Below are 21,217 nucleotides of genomic sequence, written 5' to 3' on the forward strand. Positions count from 1 at the left end.
AAATAAAGCGTCTGGTTTCACATTTTGACATTTTAAACCAGAAAATTCAATCACATGAACAATGAAGCATAGCCAGTCTTCCTCTTCACCCCACCCCCACTGCTACTTTCCCTTCTTTTCAGTAAGTTTTATTTCATTTGCCTGCCTGATATTTTTGGTACAATTCTGTCAGTATGGTGAAAGACTTAAACAAAGCTTTTGCATATATTTAGATGGGAATCACTTAGCATTTTTATTTCATCTTATCTTCAGTGCTGAAAGGTCTCTGCCTTTCTCCTTCCATCATTAAATGCTAAATTTGATAGCGAGGTAAATGCCCGTTATCTTTCTGAAACTCAGACACATTTAAATTTGCCCTGGAGGGCGTTCTGCCAGGCATTCCTAGCTAACAGAGTCAAGGCAATCCAGATTATTTGACGTAATAGTTACTTGAAACAATGCCTCTCTCCTTATCCCCTCCAGTGTACATCTAAGACTTGTGGGCAACCTTTTGAAAACCGAATACCACGGTTGGTGGAGGCAGATGTGGAAATGGGTAGATGAATGGATATGGCACTTAACTTTGTTATATTCTAGCCTTGAAAAAGGCAGGGATTTCCAAATACAAACACACATCTCTGTCTGCCTTCTAGGCAAACAAAAGGCATCCTCACAGCTTAAGGAGACATTCAAGCAAGAGAAAAGTACTAAGGGTGTGGCCTCTTTGAGAGGGTGTGGTCTGGGGAGACTCCTGGAGACAAATGGGGAGGCTTGGAACACTGCATTTCCATCCCTTGACCTGAGGTTCCCCATTCCTGATCAAGGACATCCTCCTACTCGGCCTGACCTCAAGTGGCAGCACATATAGCAGAGAGGGAAACCAGAGTTACAGGACCTTGGAGAGCTCTCAGAAGGGTCCACTTTAGCCAAATCTGGCTCACAAATTGAATCAATGGCCACATCCTCTTAATCATGGGAAGCGTAGTTTGTTAAGGGTGCTAACAGTTGTTAAAAGAGCTGTGGGTCAATGAGGTGGATAGATGGGTCTATTGAACAAAAAGATGTACACACAAAGGGATCAAGGTTCCAGATCACATGGGTGCCTTCTCAAGCTCAGCTCCACACACACACACGGGGGGGGGGGGCTAATCAGAGCATGTGACCCTGGGATAGTGTTAACAGGTATACAGCACCTATGCCTCCAGCACTGCTGGTTTAGCTCACCTGGTTGTCCCTCTTTATATGGATCAGAGTCAAGGTCCAAGCTATGGATCTTGACAAGCATTTCCAGTGATGGCACCTTAATTGAAGATAGGCTTCATTTTTACTATCATCATTATCATCTTTCCTCCAGCAAAGGCAAAGTGGCATGCAGGGTTCTCCCCTTTCCAGTGTCATCCTCAAAACAACCCTGTGAGATAGGTTAGACTGAGAGGTAGTGACTGGCTCAAGGTCACCTGGTGTGCTTCATGGTTGAGTTGAGATTTGAACCCTGGTCTTTCATGTCCTAATCCGCCATACTAACCACTTCACCCACACTGGCCAGCTGGCAAATTAAAACTATTTTTATTCCAAAAAGTTTTAAACTGAAATCGGTTCTAGCTAGAATTTCCTTGTTTGTTTTTATTTTACTTGAGACATTCAATTCTGCTTGGAGAATCTTGCCGTGAAAGGGGTGTTGATGTATACATTCAATACATAAATAAATATTTTAGTAAACATTGAATTGTGTCCTTCTAATTATACATTTCTTTTTCAGCTATTTACTTCCACTCACATTTAAGGATCAAATGTAGTGAAAAGCGCTACAAGAATTTAATTAACACAGTAACAAACAATTTGTATCCTTTGGAGATCACCGACTGTCTCAGATAAGTTTAAATAATGATCAGGCATGTTTGAAGTGTTTTCTCTTAGGAATTGTGTGGTCTGCAGAGGCTAACCAGGGGAGAGGGATGATTTCTCTCTGTAGCTCCCAATATACCATTTTGAAGATCAGGCCTTTGCCATAACAGATTGCATTATATTCGAGAAAGAATCACATATGACAAGAATAGCAGAACAAGATTTGTTGTCTGTGTGTCCTTCAGATCAAAATGAATATAATTCATGTTAATGTTGATACAGTGACCTAATTATGGCATTGCTTACAAGAATAGCAATCCCAGGCAGCAAAAAACCCCAACTACTCGTGATTGCATATCAAACTCTCTGATAGGGCATTAAAATACTGTGGGTGAAAACCTGCCCATGCATTATAGTTAATGATGGTATAGTTTTTAAATGGGTGGTTTTCAGAATGTGAACCTTCCCCACCACCCAGCAATCTAACTTCAATTCATGTTGGATCCAGCCTCTTCAAGCAAGACCTACTTCAAATTAGGGTTTGTATCCCGAGTTGTGCATTTATTTCCCTATGAATAACAAACTGTACCCAACATGCCCATTCTGTTCAGCTTGTGACAAAACCAAGGCCATGAAAACTAAATGGTTATGATTTCATTTATTTTGTTATCCCATTTATACCAATTCATCACTCATGGGGATGGGGAGGTAGCCTTACCTTTCTATGGCAGCCAGCATTGATTTTGACAGCTGCTTCCTAGAAATCACTATTTTATTGTAGAGTGCTATCAAATGGGCATTGTTTGAGTTATTTCAATGCACTCTGCATGTTCAGAAAAGGTGACTGGCACCCAGTTTGCTGACAAGAGTCACTTATTGGCAGCCTAAAAAAATTCTAATAAATAAACTAATGAAAATGATTGCAAATTTCATAAATGTTGGGTTGGATCCAGCATTGCCCCTCCATGAATAGGAGGAGTAGGGACTTGTTTGCAGAGAGATCTGGAATCCAGCTGCTGGAGGAATAGGATGGAAACTTTCATCAATTTCTCTTTCTTAATGGCTATAACATTCACCATAATGAGGCAGCCATCTCAGCTGTGGAACTGATAGGACAGCAATTGTTTTTAAATTTATTATTATTGTATCATCTACTACCAAGGATGGGAAGAGTTGCTTGTGGGATTATTCCCCCGCTGTGCCAAAAATACCATTCCAAGCCCCTCCCAGCTTGTTCCAGGGGGGTTTCCCACAAAAATAAGGATTCTGCGAAATTACCTCTGAGGATGAACCCTTCCTCCTTCAGCAGGAGTGAAACTCTACTCCTTACCAGATTGAATCAAACCCATTGTTAGGGTTAGTGGTGAAGGGTTATGGTTAGGGACCATGTGAGCCTAGTTAGCTGATGATCAGGGCTTGGAAAGCATTGCACCATAGCCCACAAGTTTAAACTGGGGGGGGGGGCAGATCACACCATTTCACTGTGGTGTCAAATGACCACCCATTTCTCAAGCATGGACTACAGAAGGTGTAGGCAGGCTAGATCCAGTTCCCTACCCCTGCCAGATAAAACTCCCCCCAATTAAAATATCTTGACTACATTCCTGAGGCAATCTCCGCTGGTGCAACCACGTATTTCCAGAAATGGTAACATAAGATGAAGGTCTTAACTAGGGCTTTTTTCCAGCTGGAACTCATCAGAACTCAGTTCTGGCACCTCGCTGGTGGGTGCCATTGCCATTATAAGATTACAAGAGAGGCATTCTTGGTGAGTTCCAGCACCTCTTTTTCTAGAAAAATAGCACCTAAAGCCTTTGACACCTGGCTCTTTCGTGAAACGTTATTGCTGTACCTCTTGACAAATATCTCCATCTTGCTGGTGTTTTCACCTTGTTCACATACCAGCTCTGTAACTGGAAGGCATGTTGCCAATTAGCAAACTAATGTACTGGAAGAAAGTGATCAGAGGGACTGCGATTTCTTCAAAAAGAGCCTGCTGAGTAATAAAAAGGAAAGGACAGAAGAAGAAGAAGAAGAAGAAAGCAGTTATTTTCACATAGCTTCCAGTTTTCTGCACTGCAAACCTATACCGATTACCATAAAATTTTGATGTAGCGACAGCTCCTTGAAAACAAAACAAAACAAGGGTCTCAGCCTGATCCACAAATGAGTTCACCTGGAGTACTTTCATACTGTTCTCACAAAAGCCAGTTGGACACAGTTCACTGAAATCCACTTGAATTCACTTGGAAATGGGCTTGTTAGTTAAGCAGCCAGTTTTAGCAGCAGGCTGTTTTCAATGGAAGCCCAAGACCATGACAGCTTTCCCTGCAGAATTTCAACTTTTTATCCTGTATCTAGATTGGGCTACATCCAAAGCCTTCTTTCACAATGACATTTTAACTAACTGTTTATTGCAGAGATGAAGTAACATTTTCATCCTGAGGGCCATATTCCCTCCTGGGCAACCTTCCAGGGGCCACATGCCCATGATGGGCAGGGTCAGAGGTTAAAGTGGGTGGAACAACAAATATAAATTTTACCTTTCTACAGTATAAGTTAATTTCTATGCACGTTCACATCCCTTCCTTGATCCTCCATCCAGGCAAGCAAGGGGCACCATCAGAGTCTAAGGAGCCCAGCCAGGTAAAAATACTTGCGGAGGGTGAAAAGCAGAGTCAATGAGGGCTGTTGTAGCCTGGTGTGACTCCAAAGATTCAGATAGGGCTTCCATTTCTTCTGCCATATGTGAAGCATAATAATGAAGGTGGTGGTGGTGGTGATGTTATTGTTTTTATTTTGTTTACTGCATTTCATAAAAACATAGAATTGTAGAGTTGGAAGGGACCCCGAGGGTCATCTAGTCCAACCCCCTGCAATGCAGGAATTTTTTGCCCAATGTGGGGCTTGAACTCACAACCCTGAGATGAAGAGCCTCATGCTATACCAGCTGAGCTAAATCCTGGTGACATCATACCTTTTCTTCAAAAAGCTTCATGTGCCATATATAGTTTGCCCCATTTTATCCTGTGAGGCAGGTTAGTCTGAGAATGAATGTCTGGTCCAAGATCACCCAGTGAACTTCATGGCTGGGTGGATAGTTAAACCCTGGCCCCAGTCCAGCACTCTAGTCACTACTCCCCACTATTATTAGTATTTATGAACTTGGAAATACAAGTCTCAGGGGCTTATAGGAATGATCCTTAAGGTGGTTGTGGGTTTGGAAATCCAATCAGTAATAAGCTGGGCTTTTTCCAGGTTTACCTCAGTGCTTCTCTGCAGTGTGTGTGTGTGTGTGTGTGTGTGTGAGAGAGAGAGAGAGAGAGAGAGAGAGAGAGAGAGAGAGAGAGAGAGATCACAGTAGGGATCTTTGACCCAAAAGTCTGCATCATCATTTTCACATAGTAAACAGGATTGTATCTTGCATGTGCACATACTACAGAACAAAGTTATTTAGGTCAGCCTCTCTGTGCCATTTCACATGCTGATGAAGTGTGCACTTGATTCTGTCATGGTCATTCCCTGTTCTCCCTGTTGAGTTGAAGGATGGAAAGCGGGTGGTGGCAGCAGAGCATTAAGGCAACTCGACAATGGCATCTCTCTCTTTTTCTCCTGCTTCACTGAGCTGATCCTTCACCCCACACTAGAACCAAAACATAAGTTCAGAACACCTTGACCAATCTATGAAGGTCTATGAAGGAAAGCCATTTCATTTTATGACGGAAACCACTATCTATGGACTGTGATTTTGCCTCTTGTGTGCCAATAATGTACTCTTGACTTACCCTGTGATACATCACAGATACAATATGCCATGTTGGTGTCAGAAGTTTAAGGGCTCTAAAATACATGTGTCCCTCAATCAATTTATAATGAACTCAAAAAAATATTTAGGTATACTTTCCCCAAAAGACCGGAAGTGTGTCTATTAGGTTTAATAGGAACAGAAATCAAAATGCAAGACCAAAATTTGTTTTGCATATGCTACGGCTGCCGCAAGAACCCTTCTGGCCCAAAGATGGAAATTACAAGACATACCAACCATCCAGGAGTGGCAGGTGAAGTTGATAGAATATGCAGAACTTGCCAAATTGTCAGGGAGGATCCGGGACCAGGAAGATCAAAGATACCAAAATAATTGGAGTAAATTTATTGAATATTTAAAGAAGAATTGTAAAGAGGTTAAGACACTAGCAGGATTGACATAATACCTCCAATGTATAATAGCATTATTGAGAGAATGATGTGCGCGATAGAAAGGGGTTAAATATACCAATTGTAGGGAGGGAGGGGAGTCGTGACTCGGCAGAGTCAAAGGGAATGTATGGTATTATTATGGTTTGTTGGAAAAGAATATGATAGGAAAACAATAAAAATTCATTTTTTAAAAAAATACATGTGTCCCTCAATCTGTTGTTGGGTTCCAATTCCCATCAGCCCTGGTCCGCATGGACAGTCAGGCAAAATGAGGAAGGGCTGTAGTTCTGTGGTAGGGCATCTAGTTTGCATACAGAAAATCTCCAAGTTCAATCTCTCCATGTAGGACTGGGACAGACTCTTTTCTGAAACCTTGGAAAGTTGCTACCAGTCAGTGCAGACAGTACTGAGCTGAGGTCTTATTCGATAGCTTCCTGTGTTCCTACATGAGCTAGAGTTCAGCTACTACTGGAGGACCACAGGCTCCCATTCCTGTTTTCAAGCCTTATGCAGGACCTGGGCATCCCACACCACAGCATTTTCAATAAGGATGAGGAACCTGCAGCCCTCCAGATCTTGTTGGACTCCAGCTCTCATCAACTGAAACCAGCATGGCCAATGGTCAGGGATGATGTGCTGTGGAAGGCCACAGGTTCCTCATACCTTTTCTAAGGGCTACAACCCAACATCTTGAATCGTGTAACAAGAACGAATGGAAGCCTAGTAAGACTATGGAGCGCTGGTGTTATGCACTCCAGCAGACCCAACCATACTAAACTGTACCAGCTAAAGCTTCAGAACAGTCCATCAAGATGTTTCCTTCTCACTGCCTGTTCTTTTATCTTCTATTTTGAGGTATTCCCTTGCACCTGTATGAGAACCCCTTGTGCTATGATAATGGATGATATGAAGCTGAAAAATTCTTCAGGGTTTGTTGAGGGTTCTTCTAGCTTCGTATGTATTTTTAGACAGACAGCTTGTATATATTAAGAAGCAATGCAGTCTACTTGCATATTTGTAGCAGGCATTTCTCAATTGCCCTAAAGTTGAGTTGATAATTCTAGTTAGGGTCAGCCACTTGGCATCCGATAACACTCTGACCAACCAACATCTCTCCCTCTCTCTCTCCCCACCTGCTTTCCAATTCCCCACCAGAACTGTGTTTTCTCTGTTAACTGTCATTCGGCACCACAAACACTGACGACACCTCCTACACACTCCATACATCTCTCAGCTTGTCCTCTCATGGTTCCTGTTTATATATACCCATCCCCACTACTAACATATGGCTTTTGAGAACTCACACACAGGATTGCCTGCTGTGAACTGTATTCTTCTATTTCTTTTGACGTGTTTTAAATAAGAACATAAGGAAAGGAAAAGCCTTATGGACAGGCTCATATAGGAATAGACCTTGGAGATATTCTAGTCCAAGGCATTTGAAGTATCAACTGAAGTATAGACTGAAGCATATGTAGCCGGGTCAAAATTAGTGAAGAAAGTTTCCTCAACTCTTCTGTTTTTTTGTTTGTTTGTTTTTTAAAAAGTTGATCCTTTCACATTTAATGCCATATATATATCCATTGGTTTTATTTCTATGTGGAATCCTAGTCTCCATATTTACTCAAAATCATGGTTGGAAGCTAATCCTTCCTGTTTCATGCAAAGGCTCCCCTGCTCCATCTTGGGGGTTTTTTTGTTTTTGTTTTCAAATGATGTGTACATTTCTGGTGGTACGAAAAGGTCTTTATTCTTGTGTCGCTTCACTGAATTACTGACGTCTGTTTCCAGTAAATATTTGTTTCAATAACTTTCAGGTTCTTCAGAACGTGTCATTTTGAAGCTTGTTGGCAATTTCCACACACATTTTGATAAGCAGCAGATAATAAAAATTTTAAGACCAGAGACAATTGCATTTTTTCTGAACAGGGAATTGTAATACTACAGGGATTCGTTGCTTTACAAAGCAGTGTGACCAGATATTGCCACGTTACTTTGTGAATGCATTATGAAAATCTTTACGTCTGAATTATTAAAGAAATAAATGATGATTACCATTTCCCTTAGCCTGGAGATTAGGGTGGAAAGGATGTAGAGAAATAATGCTAAACTTTAGAAAGCAGGGAAAAAGGGACAGATGATATTTTTCACCACTTCTCCTGGGGCATCAGGAGTTGCCACAACTAGGAAATGCATACGGAATAATGTAGAGCTTCACCTCATATACATTGCTGTACTTTGCTCTGTGTTTATTCAGCAGTAAGTGTTCAGAGGGGCTCACTGTCTAGGGCATGGGTAGGCAAACTAAGGATCCGGCCCAATCACCTTCTAAATCCGGTCCGCGGACAGTCCGGGAATCAGTGTGCTTTAACATGAGTAGAATGTGTGATTTTATTTAAAATGCATCTCTGGGTTATTTGTGGGGCATAGGAATTTGTTCATTTTTCATTCCCCCGCCCCCCCGCAAAAAATATATAGTTTGGCCCACCACATAGTCTGAGGGACAGCGGACCAGCCCCCTGCTAAAAAAGTTTGCTGACCCCTGGTCTAGGGAGTGTGCATAGGATTCCACTATCACTTTCCCATATCTCTGGAAACTGAAACCAGTTTACCTTGGGAACAGTCTACCTGTGAGATCGCCTTGGACCATATATGCCCACTTGCTGTTTTGGTCTGAGGTACTGGCACTTTTACAGGTGCAACATAATCCTTGTTTCCACATTCATAAGAAATCAATATTTTAGTGTGGCAGGACCTTCACTTTGGAACTCCCTGCCTATTGACCTCAGGCAGGAGCCTTCATTCTACTCTTTTCGATGCCTGGTAAAAACATTATTGCTTAGGCAATCCTATCCAGACATGTAGAATCTTGATATGTGTTCTAACCTGCTTTATTGGCTTAAGCGTGTTCTCATTAAAAGAGAGCACGTGTTGCGGTGGGGGCCAGCCAAGACACCCCTCTGTTGCCAGGCAGTTTGGGATGGTATGGCTCTGGCAGGGATTGGTAGCCTGAGTTGCTGGGGTAATTTTGATGTTGCCAATTTGGGGGTGGGAGCAGAGATTTTTTAAACCGTGTTCGCAGCGATCTGCTTTCTCTTTCGCTGCGTGCACCAGATCACCCGCCCACCCTCCCTTAATTTGGGTCTTGTGTGTTGACCTTGCTATGCCTGTCATGGGGTCATCTGCCGTTGGGGCAGGGGGCTGGTAGGAATTTTGTCCATTTGGCTGATTGGCTGTTGCCATTTGGTTTTTGCCTACTGCGTAGCAAATCGTCACAACTTGTAAGGTTGCCGTTAGGCATTGGTTAAAATTGGTTGGAGGAGGGGTAAGGATTGGCTGGGCCTGCCCCTCCAATGCTGCTGCTGCAAGGGAATTCCGTTAAAGGAATTCAGGGGCTTGCCATCGGAACATGTGGGGAGAAGCTGAGAGCCTATGGCGCAGCTCCAGGTCTCCCCAACATTGTTTCCCCTCACTGACTTTCACTGGAATCTGGAAGTCAGTTCTGTCCCCAGGCGGGGGGACAGATAGTCCTAACCAATACCTAAGCAACCACTCACATCCATGTATGTTAATAAAGACGTGGCCGAAATTATGCCAAAAACCTGAAACAAAAATTCTGTGTGAAGTGTGTGTTATTGGGGTGGGGGTGTCTTGGGGACCTCAACACGCAATCATTGATTCTAATTAATTGAAACTAAGCCTTACGAGGAGCGCTTGAAGGAGCTGGGTATGTTTAGCCTGGAAAAAAGGAGACTGAGAGGCGATATGACAGCCATCTTCAAATATCTTAAAGGCTGTCGCATACATTCAGAAATACTTTCTGACAGTAAGAGCTGTTTGGCAGTGGAACAGACTCCCATGAAAGGTAGTGGACTGTTTTTAACAGATGGATGGCCATCTGTCATGGATGATTTAGCTGAGATAGCTGCATTGCAGGGGGTTGGACTAGATGGCCAAACTTGGCCTTCCAGCTGCTTTGGGACTACAACTCCCATAACCCCTAGCTAGCAGGACCAGTGGTCAGGGATGGTGGGAATTGTAGTCCCAAAACAGCTGGTGGGCCAAGTTTGACCATCACTGGACTAGATGATCTTTGGGTCCCTTCCAACTCTAAGATTTATGATAGATTTTAAGATAGTTTTAAACTGTTTTTTACTGATAATTTCTTGGTTTTTGTTTGTTTGTTTGTTTGTTTTCGTTTAAACCTTTGGTTTACCTCTGGCTGTTCTCCAATTGGAGCGCTCACCGGTCAGTGTTTCCCAGTTTTTGGTGTTTATACTACAGTTTTTTTGATTTGCCTTGAGAGAGTCTTTGAACCTCTTTTCTTGACCACCAGCATTACGCTTTCCATTTTTAAGTTTCATTTTTAAGTGTTAAGTTCTTCTTATTCAAACTGGAGAATCCCTGCTACTACCACTACTACTAAATTATTATTATTTATATGCCACACATCTGCCCCAGCCACTCCAGACAGCTCCCAACAAAAATAGTAAAAACACAATACAACACCACACACTAAAAATTCATCCCAGGAAACTCTGAGAATGATAGCTTTGTACTACACACTACAGGTCCCAGAATTCTTTGGGGAAAGCCATCGCTGTTCAAAGTAGTATCATAGTGATTTGAATGCATGGCTTGACTGTGGCCTTAGTTGACATCTGCAGGCAATCAGGAGATACTGTGCCTCTTTAACTGAGGCTTGTTTCACATGTGATGGACAACATGTATTTATGTAACCATGGGCATGAAATGCCTCTCGTAATTTGTGACTGCACATACATGCTTGTTGGTGTGCCTATTCACAGATAGCTGTGCCGTGTGTTAACAGCAAGCAGTGATAGAAACCTGTCTGCATTTGAAGCACATTTTTACTCTGCTCCTTAGATGGAAGTGGCTTCCTTCTGGGGAAGTCTATAATGTGTAAAGTGGCTCTTTGTTTAAGAGGTATAGGGCACCCGATGGTTTCCTGCTATCGAAATGTGACAAATTGGAAAGTTCCTGCATGGGAAACCTAGAAAATAGGACCGTGTAATTCAGAAATGATCTGTGTCTGAAGTTGATCTGACAATTCCAATAATATTCTTGGGATAATTCCTCAATAACATTCCATAGATTTGACAGCGCCTAAGTACCGGTATTTGCAGCATGAAAAGGTATAAAAAAGGCATTTTAAACAACAACAACAACAACAACAATTGGAGAGGAACAACCCCCTCCCCAGCTGCTTGTTCTATGAATAAAGGGCACTTTTATCCAAGACAGAAAGCGGATGGTTTGTAGTATGTCAGGTCTCATTCATTTTAAACCTGCAGTATCAGCGAATTGCTGACTCTCAAAATGGAGCTGTTACAGATGGCACTCTTTAAAAATAGAATTTTGTTGTTTCACCTGAAGTGGATTTGAGTGACACTAGACTATGGGGGGAAAAACTGCTGAAGTTCATCTAGAGTCAGGAAGATTGGATTAACCCAAGAGATGTAAGTCAGTTTCAAACTGAACAAGGAGCATAAGGTTTTGAGATATGGACAAGGTGACAAAAACTCCTATTTATTTTTGCTATTTGCTATTTTTGTGTGTTTCATTTTAAAACACACACACACACACACACACACACCACAATTTAATTCCATTTCCATTTAGAATCAATTATTACAGCACATTTCAGACTACCAGATAATAATAATAATAATAATAATAATAATAATAATAATACGTGTTACAATCTTTGCAATTAATTTCAGGTATGCTTATGATCCAATCCTATGCATGCTTCATCTGAAATCCCACAGAACCTGTTGTGGTTCCTTCGGTTTGTCTCTACATTTCCTTCCTCTAGGCACACGGATGCGACAAAAACAAGTCAATAAATCACTATAAATGCCATATTTTTTAATTTCATTTTTGCACTGTGAATGGCTAGGGTCAGTGGAAGTTGTATGTAGTTCAGCATCATAGAATTGCAGATTTAGAAGGTATCCTGAGGGTCATCTGGTCCAACCCTCTTCAATGCAGGAATCTCAGCTAAAGTATAGCCATTCAACCTCTACATAATAATAATAATAATAATAATAATAATAATAATAATAAAACAATTTTATTTATATCCGGTCCTCCCTGGCCAAAGCCAGGCTCAGATCAGCTAACAAGTAAAAATAGCACAGTGTAAATAAAATAGCACAGTCAATTAATTAAAATACATTCTAAGATCAATTCAGAATCAAATTAATGGCAACCATTGGGCTAGAGTTCTATGAGGATTACAGAAGGAGAGAGGGGGATCAGACTGTGCCTTGGCCAAAGGCCTGGTGGAACAGCTCCATCTTGCAGGCCCTGTGGAAAGATGTCAAGTCCTGCAGGGCCCTAGTCTCTTGTGACAGAGTGTTCCACCAGGCCGGGGCCAAGGCCAAAAAAGCCCTGGCTCTGGTCGAAGCCAGCCTAACCGGGATCTCCAAGATGTTTTTACTTGAAGACCATAAGGTTCTCCATGGGACATACCAGGAGAAGCAGTCCTGTAGGTTCGAGGGTCCTAGGCTGTATAGGGCTTTAAAGATTAAAACCAGCACCTTAAACCTGATCCTGTACTCCACCGGGAACCAGTGCAGCTGGTATAGCACTGGGTGAATGTGATCCTGCAGCAAGGACCCTGTAAGGAGTCTCGCCATGGCATTCTGCGCCCGCTGGAGTTTCTCGGTCAGTCTCAAGGGATTGTCCACCACCTTCTGAGGGAGTCTGTTCCACTATCAAGCAGCTCTTACATGCCCAGCTATTCCTGCTCCCAGACACAAAGAATCACAGAACTGTAGAGCTGGGACTCTATAAGTGCTTTATCAGGGTTCTTCTCCCTGCAGAGGAAGCCCTACACCTATAATCCTTATGAACATAGCACACCATGAAATTGATTCCTGTTGAAAAATCAGTTTGACACTGGCTTGTGCGTCAGCATATAGTATCATGTTGTTGTTGTTGTTGTTTAGTCGTTTAGTCGTGTCCGACTCTTCATGACCCCATGGACCAGAGCACGTCAGGCACCTCCGTCTTCCACTGCCTCCCGCAGTTTGGTCAAACTCATGCTGGTAGCTTCGAGAACACTGTCCAACCATCTCGTACTCCGTCGTCCCCTTCTACTAGTGCCCTCCATATTTCCCAACACCAGGGTCTTTTCCAGGGAGTCTTCTCTTCTCATGAGGTGGCCAAAGTATTGGAGCCTCAGCTTCAGGATCTGTCCTTCCAGTGAGCACTCAGGGCTGATTTCCTTTGGAATGGATAGGTTTGATCTTCTTGCAGTCCATGGGACTCTCAAGAGTCTCCTCCAGCACCACAATTCGAAAGCATCAATTCTTCAGCGATCAGCCTTCTTTATGGTCCAGCTCTCACTTCCATACATCACTACTGGGAAAACCATAGCTTTAACTATATGGACCTTTGCTGGCAAGGTGATGTCTCTACTTTTTAAGATGCTGTCTAGGTTTGTCATTGCTTTTCTCCCAAGAATATAATATCATAGGAAGTGGCATTATAGTGGCTCAGATCATTGGCCCATTTAGCTCAATATTGCCTACACTGACTGGCAGCAGCTCTCCAGGTATTCAGATGGGAATCTCTCCCAGCTTGGAGATGATGGGGATTGAATTTGGAACTTTCTGCACACAAGGCAGATGCTCTGCTGCTGAGCGATGGCCCTTCTCCATAGCCTAGGGACTAGCCAGGAGCATTTTAGAGAGCGTCTTCATGCATCTATTGCCTGTGGGTAGCAAATAACTGAACAGGGCTACACATTGGTAAAACATCAAATAAAGTAAGTCTTGCTATAGCTGAACATACAGTCCCTTATGTTGCTTTGTGGGGGGGAAGCTTTTTATCAGTGAATGCATGCATATCTATAATTCAGATGGTGAGAGGCAGGTACAAATGAACTGAAGGAATGGAAAACTTAAGCACACTTCTTTTGCACAAGTCTCTGTATACCTTTTGAAAATTAAACAACAACAACAAGGAGGCTTCCTAGTGCATCAGCACCACTTTGGCAAACAAGACAAGGTAATTTGAAACTCCAAAAACACAGGGATAATTTTAGAGGACAATTTCCTGTAGTGTCTCGGTTCATTTCTGTCTCCTCCTCTGATTTTAATTTGAGAATTTCAGTAACAGAAGAGTAACTTGCAACAGTTCTAGCAAATTACACCTCCCACACATACATAGACCTGTTCAGGTATTTGCATGAATGTTTGTGGACTAAATGTTTGAAAAGGGCAGGGGCAAGCACCCTCCTGCCTACATGTCCCAAGCACATTTGTTGAAACATGGCTTAGAATCTCCCGTCAGATGATCCTTTTCAACACAGAAAGCACTATTTTTCTAGAAGAAAAGGTGCTGGAACTCGCCATGAACGCCTTCTCTTATAAAAACAATGGCACCCACCTAAGAGGTGCCGGAACTGAGTTCCGACAAGTTCCAGCTGGGGAAAAGTCCTGCTTCTAAACACACCCCACCCCTCCCTTCCTTCAACTTACATGTGTTGACCCTCAACACATTGTGGAGTGCTCTCCCTGGAGAAGCTTGGCTGGCACCTTTGTAACATATCTTTAGGCACCAGATGAAAACATTCCTCTTCTTTCAGGTCTTTGGCTAATTAAGCAACTTATTTTGCCACATTTTGGTGGAACCACATAAGAACTGTCATGGTTGATTTACTTTGGAAACAGCTAAAATGTAAGTGAACGATGGGTATCAGTTGATCAATGTTATATCTTTATTTTAAACTGCACTGCCATAAGTTGTGCTGGCTGTCATTTAGCTACCCAGGTAGGTTCAAGGTGCTTGGGAGCAAGATACCTTAAAGATTGTCTCATCCTCAATCAGTCACCATGTTCTACAGGAGAGGGCACTCTAGACAAGCTAGCCTTTCAGTTCTGCATGGTGTCAGAATTGGGACTTTACAGTAGGGCCAACTACCATTTGGAAGTCCCTCTGTTGTCTTTTTGACACATGCTAAAAATGTTCCTTTTTCTTTTTACCTTCTAAAATTTTCATTGCAATTGGTCTCTGACTTGGATCTGATCTGATCTTATATATGTGCTGCTATGGTTTTAATCTGTTTTTATAATTATATGCAGTTTTATTTATTTTATACAAATGCAACTATTTTATATAAGTATTAAGTTGTAAATTGCCTCATGGGATGCAATTCATAAATGAAGGAAATATAATAGTAGTAGCAATAATAATAACAATAATAATGTTATATTGTTTGACTATGAAACATATAAATTTTCAAAACAAGCTTGGTGTGTTCATTATTATTTTTAAAGAAACTTCAATTAGGCCACAAGTGAACATTTTTATGTAGAACGTTTGAACATTTCTTCCAAGTACAATCGTACCTCGAGTTACAAACACCTCAGGTTACAAACGCTTCAGGTTACAAACTCCACTAACCTGGAAGAGTTACCTTGAATTGAGAACTTTGCCCCAGGATGAGAACAGAAATCGTGTGCCGGCAGCGCAGCGGCAGCAAGAGGCCCCATTAGCAAAAGCACGCCTCTAGTTAAGAACAGTTTCAGGTTAAGAACAGATGTCCGGAACGAATTAAGTTTGTAACTAGAGGTACCACTGTAGGTTAGCATAATGTCTTCTGCACAACATTTCTGATATTTTAAAGTTAGTTAAGGTGTTCCACACCTTCCGCTGATCCCTTGAGTACAACTGGGCCTTTTGTGGACCAGAGCAATCTTGACAGAGCTTTCTCTTCATCCACCAAGAGCTGCCCTCTTGTTCCCGTTTGATTGTGAGAACTTCCATATCATTAAGGCTAAATTTACTTGTATAGAAATTGAATCTCTGGTGTGCTATGCATATATGTTCCCTGATAATTTGCTTGAACTTTTTTCCCATTTGGGAATATTCATTGGAATGCCAAAATTGCTATAATTAACTTCATTTTTATTCAGCTGGCTACAGTTTCCCTAGGTTAATTAACACTACTACCCTTGAGTACTGAGTAACAGGTTCCAATGAACATTATCCCGCACTGCTGTCATTGTTTATAACACCCTTTCCCACTTCATAACTCTGTATATTGATTGAAAACCAAGCACTAGCTTATGGTGAAGTTCACAAGTAGCAGAGCAAACTTCAGGACTACTGATGACAATGATGCTAAGTCCAATTCATGAAAGAGACTTAGTCAATACCTGAACCTGAATGGAACCTGCTGGTACAACAGACATAACCAATACAGTGCCTTCCAGGTATTGTGGGTCTACTAGTCCCATCATCCATAACTATTGGCCATGCTGTCTGGAGCTGATGCGAGTTGTAGTTCAACAAAATCTGGAGATAGTAAGAGTAGCCTGGGATAGCAAAATCACACGGAAGGTTCAGGAACCATGGAAGTATACTAGAAATTGTAACACCAGATTCAAATTAAATTGATTTTTCTTTCTTTGGGCTACTTCCTTTTCCTGTTTTACCACTGCAATAATATTATTTCATGGCTATGGGAGGAGATAGGCAGAACTACATAAAACAGACAACATTAAGGTGGATTGGGGAGTTCATGACACTTTGTGTAAGCTATCCCTACATGGGTTTGATGACTAGGGGTAACCATCTACATTCATAAAAATCTCAGCCCCAATATATATGTATGGACAATGTCATGGACATTACAGCTACTAAGTATGATAGCAAGACAGAGTACTTTCCCATTTTCCTTTCCAGTGGCAAAGAACAAGATACATATAGAAGCCATCTATATTGGCAGCTGAATCTTATTTCGGTACTGGTGATGGGGCAACATGCTCCATAGAAATTGTGAGTAGCAGGCTAGCTTAGGGTATACAGGGCAAATCCTGTGGCTCACACAGATTCCTGCATTGCAGAGGGTTGGACAAGATGACCTTCTGGGTCTCTTCCACCCCTACAATTCTACGATTCTGTGATTCTATTCTTACACCTCACTGCTGCTCACACATTGCTTTGCCTATCGCGCTGCCAACTCACACAAATGCTACAAAGAGACCTTGACCATCCAGCATGCATCACATGAACAGAATGCATGTGTGCACATGATGTCCATTTGAGTACACGTCCTGGTTTGAATGTCTCTCTGGCTGCTTGCTCAGTCATCAGAATCTGCCTCATGCTTCCTAAGGCCATCCAGCTCAATACTGTTGACATGGATAGTAGCTTCTCAAGGCTTCAGGAAGAAGTTGTTCCCTACCCCTGGGATTGAACCTGGGACCTTTTGCAGGCATTAAGCACTCACACTTTATATGTGGGTGCCCTTTGCGGGATCGCGCGTGGGGCTACAGTTCCCAGGCAACTTACTAGAAATAGGGGGCTGGCTTGCTTCTCAGTGTTATTATTTGGAGGTTCACACCCAGCCTCAGTAATCAAGTTTCTTGCTGGGAGGTGGGGCCAGTCCTAATTTTATATATATATATATATATATATATATATATATATATATATATATAATATTTATTGATGTTTAAACATTACAGAAAAAGAGAAGCAAAACAAAAGAAACAAAAAAGAGCAATAAACAATTACAAAACCTCAAAAACAAAAATAAATTCAAAAATACAAAACATCAACAGTACAAAAAGAAAAAAAAACAAAAGCATTAACAAAAAAGCAAAACCCAAAAAAGGACAAACAAACATACAAAAGAACCACATATTTTCATATCCTTATCTTTCATTTGCTTATTTCCTCGACTTCCTCACACCTCCTTTTTTGTATTCCAGTTCAATTAAATATTCCAGCAAGTCCTTTCCCTCTTTCACAAATTTAGTTCCATAGTTTAACTTAACACAATTTTAGACTTAAATTTACCTCTTTATCCAATGTCAATCTATTCATACTTAATTCTTTATAATATTTCTACTAAAGTCATATAACTTCTTTCCAGCATCTTTCTAACATTCATTAATTTTGGAATATTTCTGTAAATAAGCTTTGACTTTTTTCCAATCTTCTTCCACCGACTCTTCTCCCTGGTCTCGGATTCTGCCAGTTCCGCCAATTCCATGTAATCCATCAGCTTCATCTGCCATTCTTCCCTGGTAGGTAGATCTTGTGTCTTCCAGTGCTTTGCAATGAGTATTCTTGCTGCTGTTGTAGCATACATGAAAAAAACTCTGTCCTTCTTTGGCACCAACTGGCCCACCATGCCCAGGAGAAAGGCCTCTGGTTTCTTTAAGAAGGTATATTTAAATACCTTTTTCATTTCATTATAGATCATCTCCCAGAATGCCTTAATCTTTGGGCATGTCCACCAAAGGTGAAAGAAAGTACCTTCAGTTTCATTGCATTTCCAACATTTATTATCAGGCAAATGATAAATTTTTGCAAGTTTGACTGGTGTTATGTACCACCTGTAAATCATTTTCATTAAATTCTCTTTTAAGGCGTTACATGCCGTAAACTTCATACCAGTGGTCCATAACTGTTCCCAGTCAGCCATCATAATGTTATGTCCAACATCCTGTGCCCATTTAATCATAGCAGATTTCACCATTTCATCCTGAGTATTCCATTTCAATAGCAAGTTATACATTCTTGACAAATTCTTAACTTTAGGGTCTAACAATTCTGTTCCAACTTTGATTTTTCCACTTGGAAACCTAATTTTTTGTCCTGATTGTATGCCTCCATTATTTGATAATAATGGAGCCAATCTCGCACTCTGTTTTTTAATTTTTCAAAGCTCTGTAATTTTAATCTGTCACCCTCTTGTTCCAAAATTTCCCAATACTTCGGCCATTTGGCCTCCATATTGAGTTTTTTCTGAGCCTTTGCCTCCATAGGTGACAGCCATCTTGGGGTTTTATTTTCTAACAAATCCTTATATTTTATCCAGACATTAAACAATGCTTTTCTTACATACGGTTTTTGAACGCTTTGTGTGCTTTGACCCTATCATACCACAAATATGCATGCCAACCAAATACATTATTGAAACCTTCCAAATCCAATACATCAGTATTTTCAAGAAGCATCCATTCTCTCAGCCAGCAAAAAGCGGCTGATTCATAGTAAAGTTTTAAGTCTGGCAGGGCAAATCCACCTCTTTCTTTAGCATCAGTTAAAATCTTAAATTTTATACGGGGCTTCTTGCCCTGCCAGACAAATCTGGAAATATCTCTCTGCCACTTCTTGAAACAGTCCATTTTGTCCAAGATTTGCAGTGATTGGAACAGAAATAACATTCTTGGTAATACATTCATTTTTATCACAGCAATTCGGCCTAGCAGCGATAACTTCAAATTTGACCATATTTCTAAGTCTTTTTTCACTTCAGCCCAACATTTTTCATAGTTATCCTTATATAAATTCACATTTTTAGCAGTCATATTAACCCCTAAGTATTTCACTTTCTTAACCAGTGTCAAGCCTGTCTCTCTCTGAAACTTCTCTCTCTCAATCACATTCAGATTTTTCTCCAGGACTTTAGTTTTCATCTTATTCAACTTAAAACCTGCTACCTGACCAAATTCTTGAATCAATTCTAATACTCTTTTCGTGTTTGATTCTGGCTCCTGTAAAGTCAGTACTAAATCATCTGCAAATGCTTTCAGTTTGTACTGTTTAGATCCCACTTGTATACCTTTAACCAATTGGTCCCTTCTAATCATATTTAGCAGAACCTCCAGGACCGAAATAAAAAGCAATGGAGAGATTGGGCAACCTTGTCATGTTCCTTTCTCAATCCTAAATTCTTCCATCACTACGTTATTCACAATTAATTTAGCCCTTTGTTCTGAATAAATTGCACCTATACCATTTCCAAAACTTTTACCAACCCCCATCCCTAATAAATTCTTCCTCATAAAACTCCAGGAAATATTGTCAAAGGCTTTCTCCGCGTCCACAAAAATCAAAACTGCTTTAGTATTAATCTTCACTTGTAGCTTTTCTAAAATGTTAATTAAATTCCTCGTATTATCAGACAAATGCCTGCCCGGGAGAAAGCCCACTTGGTCTTTATGAATTTCTTCTGCTACCACCTTTTTTAGTCTTTTGGCCAAAATATCTGCAAAAATTTTGTAATCCACATTAAGGAGTGATATGGGACGGTAGTTTTTGAGTTGCGTCTTTTCAGACTCTGATTTTGGTATAAGTGTAATATATGCTTCTTTCCACGATTCAGGTGCCCTTTTCCCTTCCAATATTTCATTGCAGACTTCCTTTAATGGTTGTATTAACCATTCTTTCAAAGTTCTATAGTATCTAGAAGTCAGTCCATCCGTTCCTGGAGATTTACCTAATTGCATATTCTGAATGGGGGCCAGTCCTAATTTAAATAGGGGGTGGAACAGATAAAAGCCAGGCAGTCGGCTCTGGAGATTCACCCTCCCTCCCTTCCCTTTGCTTAATGTTTCTTGTTTGCAAGTTAACTTTTTCTTCCTGTTTAGCAGGTGCTGCTACGGTCTTTGACTGGTTGCCGTTGAAGGACCGGGAAGAAATTTTCCTGCATTGGCAGGTTTTGTCTTCCCCGTAGGAGTTCGTCACAACTTTGGTGGTTATGGCCTTGAGTGGAATCCTTTAGTCTTTTCTTCCCCATATTGGGGGGGGGGGGTGAAGTGGTGACTCACCACCCTGCAGCAGTGATTCCAGGGTCCCCTCTTAAAGGGGTTATATATATGGGTGTCACTGGCCATACACTGAAAGGTCGTCAATGAACTACCCTGCATGCGAGGATATGGGCTGGGCTGCCTGCTACACTTATGTCTTGCAGAGCACCCCCATATCCCATTTACTCTGATGAGCCCCAGTTCCCCCAGCTGGGGGGCTGGGAAGGATACACACCCAAGGCCTAAGCCAAGGTCTTCCTACATTCAGAAGTTTAAAGAAAGTTGTGGCCTAATTTTAATTCCATAATACGTGTCAGAGTCTTTACTCCTTTCTTGTGATCCCTGGGGGCTGGGGCTGTCGCCTGGTCACACAAAGCATGTGCTCTACCATTGAGCTAAATTTATTTCCCAATGATATAGTAGGATTTCCTGCTTCCCCGGGGACCAAAGATAGCACAACATTGGGAAGGGAATGCTACTGACAGTCAAGGACCTTTCCTAATGGGGCCAACTGCATCATGTTTGGAGAAGTCAAATAGATAAGTCATCTAGCAGCAAGCAAGCTTCACCATCATTGAAGTGATGGCTCAGGACGACTGGACAGCTGGAGGGAA

Source organism: Podarcis pityusensis (genome assembly GCF_964106645.2).
Source record: "Podarcis pityusensis genome assembly, chromosome: 7".
In the NCBI taxonomy this organism is placed as follows: domain Eukaryota; kingdom Metazoa; phylum Chordata; class Lepidosauria; order Squamata; family Lacertidae; genus Podarcis; species Podarcis pityusensis.